Genomic DNA, 20,067 nt, shown 5'->3' on the forward strand with positions numbered 1-20,067 from the left:
TTAAGTGTAAGATCAATGGTATACAAATGTCTTTACCACCAATTTCAGTATTTTTATATACATTTGTCATGGTTTAACCCTGGCCGGCAGCTAAGCATCACACAGCTGCTCGCTCACTTCTCCCCAGTGGGATGGGGGAGAGAATCAGAAGAGTAAAAGTGAGAAAACTCGTGGGTTGAGATAAAGACAGTTTAATAGGTAAAGCAAAAGCCGCGCACACAAGCAAAGCAAAACAAGGAATTCCTTCACTACTTCCCATCGGCAGGCAGGTGTTCAGCCATCTCCAGGAAAGCAGGGCTTCATGATGTGCAATGGTTACTTGGGAAGATAAATGCCATCACTCCGAATGTCCCCCCCTTCCTTCTTCTTCCCACAGCTTTATATTGCTGAGCATGATGTCATATGGTATGGAATAGCCCTTTGGTTAGTTGGGGTCAGCTGTCCCAGCTGTGTCTCCTCCCAACTCCTTGTGCACCCCCAGCCTACTTGCTGGCAGGGCAGTGTGAGAAGCAGAAAAGGCCTTGACTCTGCGTAAGCACTGCTCAGCAGTAACTAAAATATCCCTGTGTTATCAACACTGTTTTCAGCGCAAATCCAAAACATAGACCCATGCAAGCTACTATGAAGAAAAATAACTCTATCCCAGCCAAGACCAGCACAAACCTTATGACTTGAGTAGTGAATAAGTGAATTGATGTGATAAAGTAGTCTGGGCAAAGGGGTCTGAGCCCTGTTTGTCGTGCTTGTTTGTTGTTTGTTTCTTAATGAGCTCATAAAATAAAGTTTAATTCACGGAGTACATTGTCCTGTAAATTTAAGAGAACCAAATGGACCATGACAGTTAGGTACATTATATATTTTCTTTTGGGGAGAGAAATAAGGATTTTAGAGCTTATACATGTAAAGTAACTTATGTAACTGCTGATTCTCAGCAGACTCTAACCTCAAACTTTAAAACCAAAATAAAATCTGTAATAAATTTTTTAAATTCCCAACAGGGCATATGGTTGGGATTTTTTCTGTTTTCTTGAGTCTTATCTTTATAATGAAGGATTAGGTATAACTCTTATTTTTAGTTAGGAAGGCTATATATTTCTATATAGCATCTGGGGGTTTTCTGTGTGTGTTCCAAATGCCATGTATTTGTCAGATGAATAATATGTATATTACATAATATTGGTAATATCAAGAGTTTCCTCAACACCAATGTGATTAAGAGACAAGCCAGAAAAAGTTAGTTATTTTGAGAGCAGCTTGTATTAAAGTGATGAAAGCTTGTCGTGGTTTAACCCCAGCCAGCAACTAAGCACCACACAGCCGCTCGCTCACTCCCCCCCGGTGGGATGGGGGAGAGAATCGGAAGAGTAAAAGCGAGAAAACTCGTGGGTTGAGATGAAGACAGTTTAATAGGTAAAGCAAAAGCCGCACGCACAAGCAAAGCAAGGAATTCATTCACTACTTCCCAGTGGCAGGCAGGTGTTCAGCCATCCCCAGGAAAGCAGGGCTCCATCACGCGTAACGGTTACTTGGGAAGACAAACGCCATCACTCCGAACGTCCCCCCCTTCCTTCTTCTTCCCCCAGCTTATATACTGAGCATGATGTCATATGGTATGCAATAGCCCTTTGGCCAGTCTGGGTCAGCTGTCCTAGCTATGCTCCCTCCCAGCTTCTTATGCATCTGGCAGAGCACAAGAAGCTGAAAAGTCCTTGACTAGTGTAAACTCTACTCAGCAAGAACCAAAACATCAGTGTCTTATCAACATTATTCTCATAGTAAATCCAAAACACAGCACTCTACCAGCTACTAAGAAGAAAATTAACTCTATCCCAGCTGAAACCAGGACAAAGCTATAGAAATTTTGTTGAATATTAAATTGTTTCTCACTATGAAATTTCAAGACTGTCAGGAGGAGTAGGGCAAGGAGGCTTAATGATTTCAAGATGGAGCTAGCATCTGAAAGGGAATATAATTGCTGTGTAAAACAGGGACTAGACTTGATGCCTCATGATTTTCCTGTTTTCATGATCATCTAACTTACACTGAATGTTTCACTTAATGTATGGACATGATTTTTATCTAACACATACTGATTTTGGAAAACCTGGACCTCAGTAAAGCTCAACATGCAATCTGCTAGGCTAACATGATTCAGGTATTCTGCATTTATTTTTGTCTTTTCCTTTTTACTCTAAATCGAATGGATTTATGTAAAACTATGTCATGTATCAAGAAAATTGCTCATGTACAACCACCATCTACCACAGCAAAATGAAACAACGCAAATAACCTAGAGAATCAGCAGTTATGTCAAGCACATACTGTAGCTGGTCGGTCAGTTTTGGAAAGCTCATACCAGCCCTATTTGATGCACACATCATTCTTCATAGCTGTAAATGAATGAATATATACATTCAGTTGTTATAAAACTGATGTTTCTGTTTTCTTTCCCCTTTTCTTCTTTCCTCCAAAGATTATATAAAGAATTGGGATTTTCTCTAACTGTTTTATGTTAATGCGGCAGGTTAACTTTGACTGGACAAACTCCCATCCAGCTGCTCACTCACCCCTGCCTTCTCAGCTGGACAGGGGGAGAAAATAGGATGAGAAAGCTTGCAGGCTGATATAAAGACAGGGGGATCATTTACCAGTTACTGTTGCGGGCAACACAGACTCGACTTGGGGAAATTTAATTTAATGCCAAGTAAAATAGGTTTGGGTAGTGAGAAAAAAATACAAATATTAAAACAACATCCTTCCTCCCCCCTCTCTGAGGCTCAACTTCACTCCAGACTCCTCTACCCACCTGCCATGAGCGATGGGGGGGAAGATGGAGGTGGAATACCATCAGTACATAGGCATTTTCTCTGCCACTCCTTCCCTCACACTTTTCTGCTGCTCCAGCATTGGCTTTCCCCATGAGCTGCAGTCCTTCATGAGAAAAACTGCTCCAGTGTGGGCTCTCCCACAGGCTGCAGTTCCTGTCAGGAAAATTTTGTTCCAGCCTGGGTCCTTCATGGGCTGCAGTGGATATCTGCTGGTGCCATGGAATACCTCCTCCTCCTTCTCTGACCTTGGTGTTCCCTCTGCTGTTTCTCACTTTTTTGTTCTCTCCTCCTCTCTCTGTCCAGCATTTGTTTTGCCCTTTCTTAAAAACGTTTTTACAGAGGCACCACAAACTTCACTGATGGGCTCAGCTTTGGCCTGTGGTGGGGCCATTGAGGAGCCAGGTGGAGCTGGCTATGTCTGGTACAGGGCAACCCCTGCAGACCCTGCTGCTACCAAAACCTTGCCACATATACCCAGTTCTTTACTACAAGGAAACCTCTATTGAAGAACTAACACAGGAAAAAGTGGGAAAATAATTTTTAATCAGAATGTGTAAAACTATGTTTTCAATATACTTTCAGTACCTACTTCTGTGATTAACCTTTATTTGAATAGAAAAGAAATTCGTGATAGGGCTAACCCTCTCAGTGTTAAAATTATAGTTCTAAGTTAAAGATACAAACATATCTTGCATCTACTGCTGCTTCTCTGGCATTGAATTCTGTACCTGGGTTTACACTAGAAATTATTTTCTGGCATGGTAATATTAGTTACAGGCATAGAGATATTGTTTTCCTGAATTATATCTAGTAATAGTCTTGTGCCAACTGAAGAAATTGACCAGTTTTGGTGTTACCAGGTTCAATATTTTTGCATTTAGTTCTTCACTGTTGCTGAAAATGACATTTTACATTTGCTGATGTAGGGGCATCCATCTTTTGAAATCACATTGCCTAATAGTTCACAGAACAATTTGGCAGTCTTTTTTGTTCTTAAACTTAGGTATTTAATGCAGAGAGTCATTATTCCTTTTCAAGTTATTATATTTTTTTCAAAGCACAACTTCAACTGTGGCTAAAGCTGTGAAGGTTCCAAGGTCTATTTTAAGGTCCTCTGGGACATGGTTATATTAATATGGTTGTGTGATTAAAGGTGGTACAGACCTTTTGATAAACCATTAAGCATGGTTAGTACTGTTTTCAGTTTTAAACAATTATGAAAAGAACTTTCTAAACACAGTGGTATTTTACCATTGAATGATCACAGCTTGATAACATTTGATCTTCATTCTGGAATGTTTGGTATTGAAAGCAAACATATGTCTTTCAAGTGTATTTTACTATCGTCCATTGTTTTAAAGGTTGCTAATGTTCATAAATGCTTTACCTACTGAAGTTTTAGAAATTATTTTAAAGTTATTTTGCTAAAATACAAAGTTGTAGTTAATTATTGTTTTGAATGCTTGGAAATACACAGCATTTTAGCACAAGGAGTCAGAAGAATTAAATTCTATTCCCAGTTTGTCATTAAGTTAACATATAAGCTTGGTCAAAGCACTTCACCTTTCTGTCTCAGTTTTCACAGACAAGCTTGTGTTTGTAGGGAGTAAAAGTTAACAAAATAATTTTCTAAAGACTAATATTGATGCAGAATAAACAGTAAAACTTGTAATGCCACTTTGTATAGAAAACCTTCCTTATACTATCCCATAAAATGGATGGGACAAGACTTTACCTTGAATTAATCCCTCATTGCATTGTGTTTCCTTTCAGTCATTCCCATCTTAAACAATTAATAAATATATTTAGGATCTTGCCTTTCCCTGTTATATCTTGGTCCTCCCAGACTCGTTACTGAAAATTTTGACTTATTTTTTTTAAGCTGGAACTGTACGATAAGCAGACATGGTACAACTTTAAAAAATCATGCAAGTAAAGACAATTGATGAGGATAAAAACTGAGCTGTTTGGTATTTATGTTACAGATGATCAACTTAAACTTTAAAGTAAGTTAGAACAAATTGTATTTCACAATAAAACTGTATATAACCAGTGTTTTGTACAATAGTTTACATTCATCTTCCATGTGACACATCAAAACATGTAGAATTAAGTAAGGGATAAATTTGACCCCATTTTTCTTGTTTTTATTGTCATCCATTTTTTAATTTTACAGTTTTCCCTGAGCAGAGGAGAGGGGGATCATTAGGTTGTCCAAATGAAACACAGTGTATGATGCGAAGAATTCCTGCTGGATGTTCAGTAGTAATGAGAGCATGTATATCATTATATATCCCCCTGCTGCAGGCTGTTTATTGGGCTTGAGTAGCAACCATGTTTTCTATTTGAGTATTAACATACTGTATTGTAAGTAGTTACGCATTTCTCTGGCAACCTGCATCTCTGAGCAATTGGAGGACAATTCAAAAACAATGAAAAAGAAATTACATTAGAAGAAGACTAGAGGGCTAGCTTAATCCCCTCTACTCTAGAATTTAGTTTGAAATGCAACTTCCTGTTAGACGTCTGGGTCTCTAATAGGGATGCAGGGAAGATACAAGTTTTTCTTACTAGATATGTTCTAATTGTTGGGAAGGGTGGAATGGTTAAGTATGAATGTTTATACATGACAGAAAAACAGGAACATTGTTTCTAATTCCACTTAAATACAGACATTTTAAAAGATCTCTTTTAGAAAAACAAACAAAACTACTTGAAAGTGTCTCAATAATGTGACAAGTTTGCACTAAATGTGCTCTACCAGCAAGCCATACCAGCTAAGTGTTGCTAGTGTGGACAGTTAAACAGCCACAGTTATGACATACTGTGATATTAGAACCATCCCTTGCTCCAAATGAGACAAACTATGGTGATAAAACCACAGGTTTGTTGATATAAATGCACCTACTGCATTATATTAGACGCTACTTCTCTAGTAGCCCTACCCACTTGTTTACATATTGAGCAGCTCAGCTGTATTAGATGATACATATAGCAGATCCATAGAGATGGTAGATGCTGTAACTCTAGACCTTGGGGATTGGACTGTTTTGAAGTTAGACCTTTGATTTTATTTTCATTCCAATTTGAGTATTGTCAGTTGTTTTCAGATACAAAGAACAAAATTGATATGAGAGTAGCCTTGTACTCCTCTTCCTCCTCCCCCACCTGTGCAGCATTTCACCCTTTCTGATTGGCTCACCACACCCCCTCCCCCCAAAAAAACCCTTGCCACATAAACCCAATACACCATACTACTAGGGTTATGAAGTTGAATGTCCACCTGATTCTAAATGAATCAGCTCAGCAAACTGATATGGACTTTAATTTGGAACTACTGACATTTTCTTTTTTAACATTTCACCATTTCCAACCACAAATTTTTTGTTGTATGAAAAATGTTCATATTTACCTTTTATGTTGACTAAAGAAAACGACAAATATTAAAACATTGGAATTTCTCATGGAAGTGGAAATTGCAATATTTACTTGCATCTCAATATTCTGAGTCATCTTTTTCTTGAAAAGCACGGTTGAGCAACTGTGATTTGTAAAATGCATTCATGGTTTCATTATGAAAGAGAGGCACATTTATCTTTTTCTTTTGTTGATAATGTCAATATTTTCTGGTGAGGAGGAAGGGTAGAGTTGAGTTTTGCTTGTGGATAATCTTGAAGTGACAACTCTTGTGTTATAAACTATATTTCTATGTTGTCCAGGCTGCTGTATTATATCACCCATTCCTTCTTATATGAAACTCTATCTTGAAACTGGAGAGATTTTTTTTTTTGTTCTCACTAACTTGTAGGCTATGTTGGCCCTTCTGTATTCTTAGGGTTAAATAATTTTTTAATTTTTCCATAAATTGAGTGAATAAAAATTATATAGGCACTGAACATATTTTTCTCTCAAAGACTGCTATTGCAGTACTATGATATCTAGCTTCAAGCCTTACACCAGAAGTCCAGCAGGAGTCTTTGTTTCTTCCTATGTTGCCAGAATTCTTGAATCAGTATACTGGCATTGTAAATATTTCCCTTTCACCTCTCCCAGTTTCCTACATAAGTCAATATAAGTTCCTACATAATTGCAACAGATGCTGGAGCGGCAGCAAGCAGCAGTAAGGGATATGCGAGGATAGGGAGAAACTGCAGCTGAACAGGGGGCGTTCCCCAAGTGGCTGAGCCCGGACCTGCTGATTGGATGAGCCAGCAATGGGCAGAGCCTGTACCCAGCAGCACAGGTGATTTAAACAGGCTAAAAGAACTGACCTAGTTGATTGTAACAGACAGATATATCTATATCTATATCTCTTACAGCAAGCAGGCATGTGGCATCATGGTAGTCACCTGGCAAAAAGCTATGATGTCCTCTGCTTCTCTTGAGCTTCTAGCACCCAGTAGGACCAATGCAGCCACACAGACAGGGCTCTTGTAAGAGCATGTGACTACCCAGGTTTCTGGCTGCATAGTGTCTGTGGGGCTACTCCCAGAGATGGAGGGAAGTAGCAAACAAGCATGTGGGAGGTGTGCCCAGGTAGATGAACTGCTCTGCCTGGTGGCCGAGCTTCAGGAGGAGGTGGGCAGACTGAGGAGCATCCGAGAGTCTGAGAAGGGGATTGACCAATGGACTGCAACCCCCATTCTCTGTCCCCCTGTGCTGCTCAGGGGGGACAAGGTAGAGAAAATCAGGAGCAAAGTTGAGCCCGAGAAGAAGGGAGGGGTGGGGGGAAGGTGTTTTAAGATTTAGTTTTTATTTTCTCATTATTCTACTCTGATTTTGATGGGTAATAAATTAAACTAATTTCCCCAAGTTGAGTCTGTTTTGCCTGTGACAGTAATTGGTGAGTGATCTCTCCCTGTCCTTATCTCGACCCACGAGCCTTTCATTATATTTTCTCTCCCCTGTCCAGCTGAGGAGGGGGAGTGATAGAGCAGCTTTGGTGGGCACCTGGCATCTAGCCAGGGTCAACCCACCACAATGTTGAAGATAACTTCTTGTCCCAAGTAGTTAGTGAGCCAACTAGGAAAGATGCCCTCCTAGACTTGTTATTACTGAATAGAGAAGGACTCATGGGAGATGTGATGGCAGGTGGCTGTCTTGGCCACAGTGATCATGAAATGGTTGAGTTCAAAACTTTTGGTGCAATGAGAAAAAAGGACAGCAGAGTTGCTACCCTGGATTTCAAGAGAGCACACTTAAGCTACTCAGGGAGCTAATTAGCAGCGTTCCCTGGGAAAAGTTTTTCACAATGAGAACAGTCAACCATTGGAATAAGGATAGTACTTTGCCTCTGCTATGTTTTCAGCTTTTGTTCTATTCTTGTTTCGTTGGGTTTTTTTTTAACTGTGTCTTTGTTTATGTTTATATTCTTTGCTTGGATAAAAGACAAATCTTTCACAACTTTTTTTTTTCCTCATTTCCTCTTTTAAAGCACTTGCTATGCTAGACTTGACCGTGAACTTTGGTGACCCATGCTCAAATGATGTCTTTTTGTTGAGAGAAATCCGTCTTCTGTGAATGCCTACCAATGACTAAACATCATCTATTGATCAATACTATGATAATATGCCTTCACCTTCTTTCTTTTGAAAAGGTAAATCCCAATCAATGACAGAATTTCCACTAAAAGTTACATTAAACCTTTGTTTCTTTGAGCATTTTTGTTTTTTCCTAATGTAGTCATATGTGAGTCATTTCTGTAGAAATGCAGCAGTGTCATCTGTCTCAATATGAAGGACACACAGTAGATTTTCCCACACTTCCATCAGGATCTGTGACTTGGAAGTTGCATATTGAATGACAAGAATAAAAAAGTATTGTACTGCTGCTTTTCTCTTTGAGAAAAGATTATGAAATCATCCTGCTAGATGTTTAAAGTCCTGTCCTGTGTTTAAAGGAGCTAAATTGCTTAGTCAACTTCAATTTTTTTATCTATCATCTCCTAACATTTAAATGCTTCAGCTTGCCATCTGTTATAAAAAAAATCTATCTCTATATATATCTATACTCATACTGTGCATATGTGTGCAAATCTATCTCTCTATATATATCTATACTCATACTGTGCATATGTGTGCAAACATGTACAAAAATATGCATTGGTATAAAAAGCCAACATTTGCCTTTTTTATAAACTGCGTACAGTTCTATAGAATTCAACATATGAAAGATCCTGATACTCAGGAACTGATTCCTACAACCTTAAATTCTTGATCTGCTCACATATTATTTCCAGAGTCAGCAAAGTAAAAAATGCAGTTTTTCTTGTACCTGACACATTACAGAATAGGGACTTCAAAAGCAATGTTTAAAATATCATATGGATACCAGGCCTTTATTCTACTATTATTCCTACAGGGTTTACAGTTGAGTTAAAGAAACCTGAAAACAGAAGTTAAGAAAAATACAATTAAATGATCTTTGATTTTGCTGCTGCACTATCACTCATAGCCTCTGTCTTATGAATAAAGTTATAGTCTAGGATGTTAAAAATATATTTAATGTATTTTTAGTTGTGGTTTTTTTTCTTCTTCTATGTCCTTTGTTTTGCAAATGACTGAAGCTTAATATTTAAGAAAGCATGCTCTTAGTTGATTCTAGATTGACTCCTTTACATAACTAGAAATAATTTAAGTAGTAAATATGTTGCAATTTCTGTGGGACCCCATTTCAGGTACATGCAGCACAATAAAAGGTTCTTTCAGTAAATGTTTAGGAAAATACTTTCTAAGAGATCTGCCCAAGATTAGAATTACTGTTTTCCTCTGGCTTCATGTTTTGGAATGAAATGCTTTCAGGACACTTGGAATATATCAGTTTTGAAAAGCAAGAGCAATTTAATCAATTAAATACTTCATTGCCTTAGATATGATTTCAATTAGTTGTAAATAAGAATGAGTATATGAAATAGCCCCTGAGTTAACTTAATCAAATTGAAGGAATAAATTAACTCCAGTAGCCATAAAGTAGCTTTTGAGGGAAGTTAGAGGAGATAAAATGTAGCAAACAGTCAAAGTTACTTTCTGGCTCTTTCTGCGCCTATGTATACAATTACTAGCCTTTTTTACTTCTTGTACCCTGTGTTTATGATCTTATGGGATACTGAGCAAGTCACATTATCATAAAGTTGAAGAAATTTGGGACTGTTAAGCCTCTCACAGATTGTGCCCTCTGAACACAAAAATCATTTCCAAGGATTAGTATAGCATGGTGCGGTTCACCTGGAACCTGAGTTCTCTTCCCTGCTCCAGTCAACATTTAGTGACTTGTACAAAAAGTGGAACAGGAGAGATGTCACTTAGAATGCTTTATAATTTGGTGTTTGAAGTATTCTTCTGAGAGAGGAGAAATGTGTTGTCACATTTCCCCATGCAGAAGGAGGAACCGAACCTTTCCGCAAACTGGGTGAATGCAGCATCCAGAGGGAGAAAGCAAAGATATCAGCTCTTTTCTCTTTTTCCTCTTGAAGTTTTCTGTTGCTACCAAAAAAAATCCCAAACTTGAACAATTTTGATGAGTATTTATTAATTGCCTAAAGTATTTTATATAGCTTAGTTAAAAAATTTGAAGGAAAGTTTTAGATATGCCTATGGTATGACTGTATACAGAACAATCTCAAGTCCCCACCTACTACTGAGCAATTATTTCATCTACAAAAATAAATTCCTAAAATGAGATAAATTCACATATTTAATGGTTCACCGATTATTTGGATTTAGCATCTGTGCAAAATATCCATAGCAACACTGTACAGGAGTTTGGCCAAGTGTACCTATGTACAATGTGTACCATTTCTTGATTTTTCGTAAACTTTCTGCTATGTTCTTTTTGGCTGGTCATTGCATTTATATAGTATTGTTGACCATTACAGGTGTTTTCAACCTGCTGTTGAACTATTTAAATATTCATAATTCTCTATTGAGCTTTCTTATCAAATAAACCAAAAATTGTCTCAAGATGGAGAGTGTTAGAATATGGGTTTTCCTTTTAGGAAATTCTCCTCATAGGAAACAATTTTAAGGCCTTAATAGAAATTAAAGAGAAGGAAAAATACTCTTTGTGCATTTCTTTTAAATAACAGGAGTGTGAAAAATGTATACTAAAAATCTTTCTATTCAGCTTAAATGGAGAAAAAATAAGACTGGCTGAATTATGTGAAAAATGATAGGATTTCAGCTGACTGATTAAACAGCAGTCTAGCGAGGAAAAAAACTGTTATACTTTTCCTCTCCAAAAAGAAAAAATCACTGAATCCTAATATGCTAATATTTTTATATGAGTATAGGGACTAATCCAGAATTTTTTTACAAATAAATTAATACTTATTTTGAATAACAGTAAAAAATTTTGAATTAAGATTAGTTTGAATTTGAAATAGATCATTATATTTTAATTTTTTCTCCCAATTTTCCTAATAAGAGAATAATATATGTGTTTCAGTCTTAAATTGTAGTTAATTTAATTGGAGCTGTCATATTTGAATAAATTACTTGTAATTAAGCTACATTATTTATGACTATTGTTTCTAATTGTTGTGAATATATAATATAGGCTATGGTCAAGCTTAAATTAGCAGCTCAGGTAACTTGTAAATTGTATCATTTTGACAGAGGTTAATTCAATCAGATGCTATCCTCTTTTTGCAACTTAAGTAGCATGCAACTGATTGTCGTAAGTGGTGTGACAGAAATTATTAATCTCTCATTGGTAGTCTGACTGGCCCAAATGTCCCTGGGCCAGTGACACTACATTTCTATTACAATACACTGGGTTGGCATCAGTAGTGAGCCTCCTCAAAACACTTGCCCCTGCTCCACTGTGGTTTCCAGACATGTAGGACCCTGTTTCCCCTTCAGCTGTGTTATACTGTAACATTTAACTTTAAATTTCTTGGGTTTATAATGCCAGATTTTGTGACACTCTGATCATTTCTGTATATAACTTTTTCAGTTGAATTACTGCTAAACACTGTCAGTCTTGGCATCATCTTCATATAGTTTCTCATCTGAGAAAATAATGAGGATTTGAGTTTGTCTTCTAGGAAGTAAAGGGTTGTAGGACTTTTTGCCATCAGTGTTCCCATTGGATTGAGTCTGGCCAAAACTGTGCTGCTGCTGAGATTCTCAATGAAAAAATAATAATTCTTGTTCTAAAAAGATAAAGCTGACCTAAAATACAGCTGAGCTATTACCTTTGTCATCTAATGTAATAATTGTTTTTCTTTTTGCCTATTATAAAATATAGAGCCCAATCCTGGAAGCACTTAAGTCTGAAAAAGCAATAATCTCATGTAGTAGTAATTGACATTGTATATTGGGTTTACATGGCAATGTTTTGGTAGGGGGTGTGTGTGCAAGGGTGGCTTCTGTCAGAAGACACCAGAAGCTGCCCCTATGTCAGACAGAGCCAGTTCTGGCCAGCTCCAAGATGGACCTGCCGCTGGCCAAAGCTGAGACAATCATTAGCAACGTTGGTAGCACCTCTGTGATAACATATTTAAGAAAGGGTAAAAAACGCTGCGTAACAGCAGCTCAGAGAGGAGTGAGAATATGTGAGAGAAACAACTATGCAGACACCAAGGTCAGTGAAGAAGGAAGGGGAGGAGGTGCTCCAGGTACTGGAGCAGAGATTCCCCTGTAGCCCATGGTGAAGACCATGGTGATGCAGGTTGTCCCCTTGCAGCCCATGGAGGTCCACGGTAGAGCAGATATCCACTCTGCAGCCCATGGAGGACCCCACGCCAGAGCAGGTCGATATGTCCTGAACGAGGCTGTGACCCTGTGGAGAGCCCACACTGGAGCAGGCTCCTGGCAGGGACTGCAGCCTGTGGGAAGGACCCACATTGGAGAAGTTTGTGGAGGGCTGTCTCCTGTGGGAGGGACCCTATGCTGGAGCACGGAAAGAGTGTGAGGAGGAAGGAGTGGCAGAGACAACATGTGATGAACTGACTGCAACCCCCATTCCCTGTCCCCCTGTGCCACTCAGGGGGAGGAGGTAGAGAAAATCGGGAGTGAAGTTGAGCCCAGGAAGAAGGGAGGGGTGGGGGGAAGGTGTTTCAGATTTGTTCTTATTTCTCATTACCCTACTCTGATTCAACTGGCAGTAAATTAAATTAATCTACCCCAAGACGAGTCTGTTTTACCTGTAACAGTAATTGGTGAGTGATCTCCCCGTCCTTATCTTGACCCACAAGCTTTTTGTTGTACTCTCTCCCCCTGTCCTGTTGAGGAGGGGGAGTGACAAAGTAGCTTGGTGAGCATCTGGCATCCAGCCAAGTTCAACCCACCACACCCTGCAATAATAACTTTTTGCAATTTGAAAAAAATGCAAGATAGTAACAAAAATAATGGGAAAATACTGCAATTTGGTTTATATTTGTTTGAAGGAAATTCAATGGTAGAAAACCTAGCTTGTACTGTTTTCTTTTTTTTTTTTTTTGCTTTAATCATTGCTTCAAACTAACTGCAACAATGTTCAGTTATACCTATTTCATTTGTTTTTCATGAACCTTGAATAACTGTGTGCAACTCGGTGTATATGTGTACTTTGTTCTCATATGTAATACTTGAGAACTGGCATGTTTTGCAAGTATTATTTATAAAGATGTGTGAATGAAATTCCAAACCTTTCTATTAAATATAATGTTCTCTTTGTAATCCCAGAATAGAAAAATGCACATATCTAAATCACTAGAGGTTATATCCACCAAAGGACATGGATGTACTTGGCAGCTTGGGCCAAAATTTAGACCTACAGAATCTTTTCTTATCTGCCACCTTAACATGGAATATGCCTGGGGGCCTTATGAGCCTAAATGCCATGAACTTCCACTGTCTGTCTTGCCCTCATGGTGAGATCTAATAAAGATTCTGAGAACACAAGTGCTAGAATGTGCTCTGCAAAAGATGCACATTGCCTTATAGTATGAGGGAAGATATGGGCAATGATTTTTCTTACAAATGGGCTAGTGGCAAAAATGAAGGCATAGTAGTACCACCACCTCTAATTGCTTCTTGTCTCACCATACTTCCTTAAATGAAGGACTGCTGTAAATGTCTAATTCCAAGGATGAATTTTCACAGTGAATATTAGTTGGAGACAGTGGAAGTAAATGCTACAGCTTACAGACGAGGTTGGTCAGTTCTTCTGAGAGGTGTATGTATATAGCTTAGATGTACTCTTCTTTTTAGAATTTGAAATTGTCTAGGTTGGTGTGGTGGGTTGACCCCGTCTGGCAGGTAAGCCTCCACCCAGTTGCTCGCTCACTCCTGCCCAGCAGGATGGGGGAGAGAATCGGAAGGGCAAAAGCAAGAAAAACTCATGGTTTGAGATAAAGGCTGTTTAATAATTGAAGGAAAGAGGAAAAATACCTCTTTGGTCAATTTGGGTCAGCTGTCCTGGCTGTGTCCTCTCCCAACCTCTTGCCCATCCCTAGCTTACACCCTGGGGGGGGCAGAGTGAGAAACAGAGAAGGCCTTGAAACTGTGCAAGTTTTGGTCACCAATCTAAAACACAGCACCATATGGGCTGCTATTAAGAAAGTTAACTCCATCCCAACCAGACCCAGTACAGTTGGTCAGTTCCTCATTGAGCAGCTGGGCTTTGTCAGTCCTGCTCTTTTGATTACCTTGCTTAGTTTCCAAGTTTTGCTAGGTCTTAACTGTAGATTCCACCAGAAGAGGTTTTCTAACATACTGTTTTTCAATGCTTAAGTCCTGCTCAAAATGGAGTCTTGTACTTACTACATATAAAAAAGATAAGAAAGTGTTTCTTTTCAGGGAGGGAGGAAGAAGTTAAATTCTGCATTTTATATGTGACAATACAGGAAGAATGAAGGGTGATTTTGAAAGAATTCTCTAACTTTATATGAAGAAAAAAGTTCACAACTGCTCTGTTTTCATGGTCCATTGCTTCTTTCAATTGAACAGATTTTGCTTTAATTTGTGATAACAGTTTTAAAGCAATCAAAAGACAAATCTAATTTCCAACCATTAGAAATGATTGTTAATGCATGAGGGACTACTACAATTTTATGTGCTGCATTTTTGGGTGGTGGAAGTCTTGGTTTTGGCCTTTTGGTATGTCATGAATGACAAAAGGCTGTGTTTTTTCTTTAGTAACCTATATTTCTCTGGAAAAAATAATTGTAATAATAACTAGATTTTTTAACAGTATCATTATCAGAGTGCTCACTTGCAATTAAAAGATTTTCCTTTGGGAAATGAAGTACATAAGGGATCCGTGTGCCGATAGGAATCCATTGCCTGTTTACCTTAACTCACTTTTGAATTTTTCCCTTGGTGGTTTAATAGCTTTTCAAGGAAGTTGTAGTGTTAAAACGATTCATTGTTTCTATCTGTCTTCCAAAATTACAGTTCTTTGGACTTAGTATTTAGTAACATCACCAATTGTTTTAAGGGACACATTTTTTCCCCTGTTATTGAAGGGCAGCATTTAACCAGGTTCTTCACCTGGCTAATTCAGGAAATCTAAGGGAGATAATAGAGAGGATTTTGTAGTTGCATACAGAAAATAAATCCATAAGATAAGATAACTTTGTTATCCTTCAGATCTCCTTATCCTCATCTTACCTCATCAGTCACTAATGATGGCCCCACTTGAAACCATATGGAGATTGTTGGATTCCCCATATATACTTAAGAAAAAGAGCAATTTAGCAATGTCGTACTGGTTTTGGATGGGATAGAGTTAAATTTCTTCATAGTAGCTGGTATAATGCTATGTTCTGGATTTGTGCTTAAAACAGAGTTGATAACACGGGGATGTTTTAGTTATTGCTGAACAGTGCTTACACAGAGTCAAGGCCTTTGCTCCTCAGACTGCCCCACCAGCAAGTAGGCTGGGAGTGCACAAGAAGTTGGGAGGGGACACAGCTGGGACAGCTGACCCCAAATGACCAAAGGGATATTCCATACCATACGACATCGTGCTCAGCAATAAAAACTGGGGGGAAGAAGGGGGGACATTTTGAGTGATGGCATTTGTCTTCCCAAGTAACCATTGCACATGATGGAGCCCTGCTTTCCTGGGGATGGCTAAACATCTGCCTGCTGATGGGAGGTAGTGAATGAATTCCTTGTTTTGCTTTGCTTGTGTGCGCGGCTTTTGCTTTACCTATTAAACTGTCTTTATCTCAACCCATGAGTTTTCTCACTTTTACCCTTCTGATTCTCTTCCCCATCCCACTGTGGGGGAAGTGAGCAAGCGGCTTTGTGGTGCTTAGCTGCTGGCCAAGGTTAAACTATGACAAATGTATATAAAAATACTGAAACTAGTGGTAAAGACATTTGTATACCATTGATCTTAAATTATTCAGGAAGATGTCTACATTTTTATGGATTTCTATAGGCTGGTTATTTTGGGATTATTTTGATTAGAGCCTATAAATTTTAGCATAGTATGAATATTTTATAGTGAAAGGAAAATACTGACAATCACAATGCAAGTTGAAGTTCTCTTACTATATTGAAATAAAAAACCATATGGTAGTATTTTTTTGAGATTCTTGCAAGCCTTGTTTTTTTTTTTCCTCAGGCTGATTATTTTGTGAGATTTTTTTTGTTTGTTTTTATAGGCCTCCTTGCAATTTTCAAATAATAGTGCAGTTTGAGATTTGACCTCTGGAGAAAAAAGGGCATTACAGTTGTGCCAATTAACCTGGCCTGAGATGACCTCTGTTGGAACTGCAGACCAACAGTGGCCCAAGACGGGCAGTCTGGATGAAGGTAGACAGCGATTGTTGCATCTGCAATTAAAGGACCAGTCCCTGGGACAGATGGATTATTGGTATATCTGGAATAATTAGGAATAATTACACTTGGCGTAATTAAGCTCAGGTGAACAGGGAATTTTTACAACCTAAACCCCCTCGATTTTCCCCCAACTTTGAGGACCCTGGCTCTTCTAGTGCACTGGAGACTCAGGCTCCTCTAAAACAAGTTGTAGTGGGAACCAGGCAGGTTCCCAGACATCTAACTTTATGTACTGTTCACATTCCTTTCAACCCTAATGATTTAATGATTACAACTTGGGCAGACATCCAACAATTATTTGAATCAGTGTTTACCCTGGATGAATGTATAGGAATCTGGGAACATAATCAGAGATAGGCTAAAGAAGCCGCTGGGAGAACACTGTGGCCAATGGCTGACCCAGGGTGGGATCATAATACAGAAGCAGGGAGGAACACCTTAAGACAATGTAGAGATGGACTTTTAGAATCCCTGGCGCGAGCAGGACGAAAACCAACAAATTGGAGTAAAGTCAGGGAACGTCATCGAGGGTTGACAGAGCACCCATCTGATTTCTATGCTTGATTAGCTACGCAAATTAGAATGTACAGAGGGGTCAACCCTGAAAATTGATCATTACTTGTTTCCCTTTTTGTCGACCAATCCACTCCTGACATCCGCAAATATTTCTCCAAACATGCTCCAGCATGGCAAGGGAAAGGAATAGATGAAATAATTGTTAGTATAGCGACTTTTGTCTTTAATGGCAGGGATGAAAAACAAGAAAAACTGAGGGAAAAACAACAGGAGGAAAAGTTTCCTTACTGTCTGCAGCCCTTAGGGGTCCAGGACTCTTTTTTTCCCCAGAGGGAGGGGCCAAGTACGGGGATGCGGTAAACCGCGAAGACTTTTTCCCCTGAAATTCCCTGAGTCGATTGCTACAACTACTGTGGGCGATTAGGACACTGGAAAAAAGATTGCCCCTTATAAACCCCATTTTTCTCTGACACCACAAGCTATGCCCGTTTTAACTGTGACTTCCGAATTCAATTCCCCTGCCCCCACACAAGAACATAATTATACCCAAGACTGACAATTACTGGGAACCTATTATGCAGCAACCATGATTTTAAATACTGTAAACCCAAAACAAGAGCTCTAACTGACCCTTAAGGGGGGGGGGGGCATTACTTGTGCCTAGTAGATACAGATGCTACACATTCGACTCTAAACAAACGACCACAAAACATTAACACAGTGGGACAAAAATATATCATGAGAATTGTAGGAAGCCCCCAACACATACCCTTGTTAAAAGAGACACCCCTCCAGATAGGGCCCTTATCAATTACACATTCTTTTATGCTACTTGAAAACAGCCTGACTAATTAATTAGGGAGAGATTTACTCTATAAATTGCAGGCAAATTTAAACTGTTCCCCCCAGAGCATGCGGCTCCAGATACCTGTCAAAAATTTATCTAAACTAGTTGCCGCATTACAGGAAATCCCTAGAGGCTTCACCCTACCAAAAGAACTGCAAAAAACCTCACCCCATATTTGGGGGTAGGATCTCACTGAAGTAGGGCTCCTAAAATCTGCAAAACCAGTTATACTTGGACCCGATTACCTCAGGGCTTTGCAGGATCACCAACTATTTTTTTCTTCTTAGATATTGGTCAAAGATATACAGGATGTAAAACTTCCAGGGCAATCTGTACTGATACAATATGTTGATGATTTACTTATAGCTAGTCCCGACTCCCACACATACAAAACCGATACCCTAGTGTTATTGACTGCATTGGCTGATAAAGGTCACAAAGTTTCTCCTTATAAACTTCAATTTTGTAAATCAGAAGTGATACAAAAATTCATGGATGCTTCTCCTCACAGTCCGAATCTCCCCGAGGGGGAAACGAAATATTCAGAGAGTCCCTGAAATGAAACTCAATAGCAACAAGGTTACTATTAAGCAGGTGTCCTTTACTGCAGCGCTGGGCAGCACTGGGGATTCTCCACCATAAGTGCTCCAACGAGTTAATGAATTTTTAGAGAATATATACTATACAATCCTACATATTCACAGGATATCTGGGAATTCGTTTACATAAATATGAGATTTCCAGGAACTTATTAGCATATGTAAATATCCGATTCACATGCACAGTCATCTCCCGTGGTGGTCTTCAAGTGGTCTTTGGGGGTCTTCAGATGAAGGCTCGTAGTCTTCTTCACTGTGCTTGCTGATTGACCCTTGCTTCTGCGCAAACTCAGTCCTAGGATCACGTAAACGTTGTCCTTCAAGGCTACTGTTGTCATTCTCCCGTGACTTCCTGTGGGATATCTGAAAAGCCAAGGACATGTAGGGAGCAACCCAGACTCAGACTATGTGGACTTAATCTGCATTTAACGCAAAAGGAATTCAAGGATGCTGCGAAGGTCGACTGCGGTTTGGAAGACATGAAACAAGCAGATTAAGAGGAAGAAACTATTGGCTTGCAATGTTGAAAACAAGATATGGGAGAAGCGGGCGGTGCGTGTGAACTATTGTTATGAACGAATCAGAATATTGCTAGTAGCGCATGAACAGTATATTGCCAAACATAGTTAACCAATTAGCGATAAGTTTATGCATGATTAGGAAGGCCAGAAACTATATTAACTAAGCTGTGTATGTAATAAACCGACATTTTGCTTGATCATATTGATCGTGTGCTGTGTCCGTGACTTCCGCGTCAGCAGGTGGCGCCCGAACAGGGACCCTCAGATCGGAGTTGGATTTTCTGACGAAACCGAGAACGGAGGGGGCGGAAGCCGGCCGAAGGTGAGTGCTGCCCCGGCACTCGGGAAACGCTAGCGCGAAAGGTGGAATCTCACCCTGATCAGGTGAGCGGCCGGGGAGGAGATGGGGGCTACCATGACAAAAGAAGCGTCAGCGGTGGTTAAGCTCCTCCAACATATCCTCTCAACGAGAGGTATAAGTTGTGACTCGTCTACTCTGAAAGCATTATTGCTCTGGGCAAAAGGAAAGGATTTGATCCCCACGGTTGGAGTCGCCTTTGATGCTATGACATGGGAGAAAATAGGGGCAGAACTGTGGGAAGAAATAAGTAAAGGATCCAAAGAGACGAGCAAATTCCCCACTGTGTGGAGACTGATTAATGAAACTTTAAAAAGCATGGGGGGGGGAGCAGTAGTCGCTGCATCGGCATTCGCGGCTTTGACTCCAGGGGGCGGGCCCACCTCTGCAACCAGTATGTTGTTTTTGGGTCCGACAATCCCTGCAGCGACCCCAGCCCACGTTGCAGGAGGGGTCCGGATCCTAGCAGGGACTGCAACTGCAGCTCCCACCACCACCGAAGTGCAGTCACCAGAAAAAAACGCTGTGGAGGCTACTCCACCATCGCCCGATGTACCACAGTCGGACCGCCCTCCGAGTTACGATGAGGCCGATCCACCAAATCGACCTCCCTCACCGGTGGC

Source organism: Platalea leucorodia (assembly GCF_965183815.1).
Source record: "Platalea leucorodia genome assembly, chromosome: W".
NCBI classification, from domain to species: Eukaryota; Metazoa; Chordata; class Aves; order Pelecaniformes; family Threskiornithidae; genus Platalea; species Platalea leucorodia.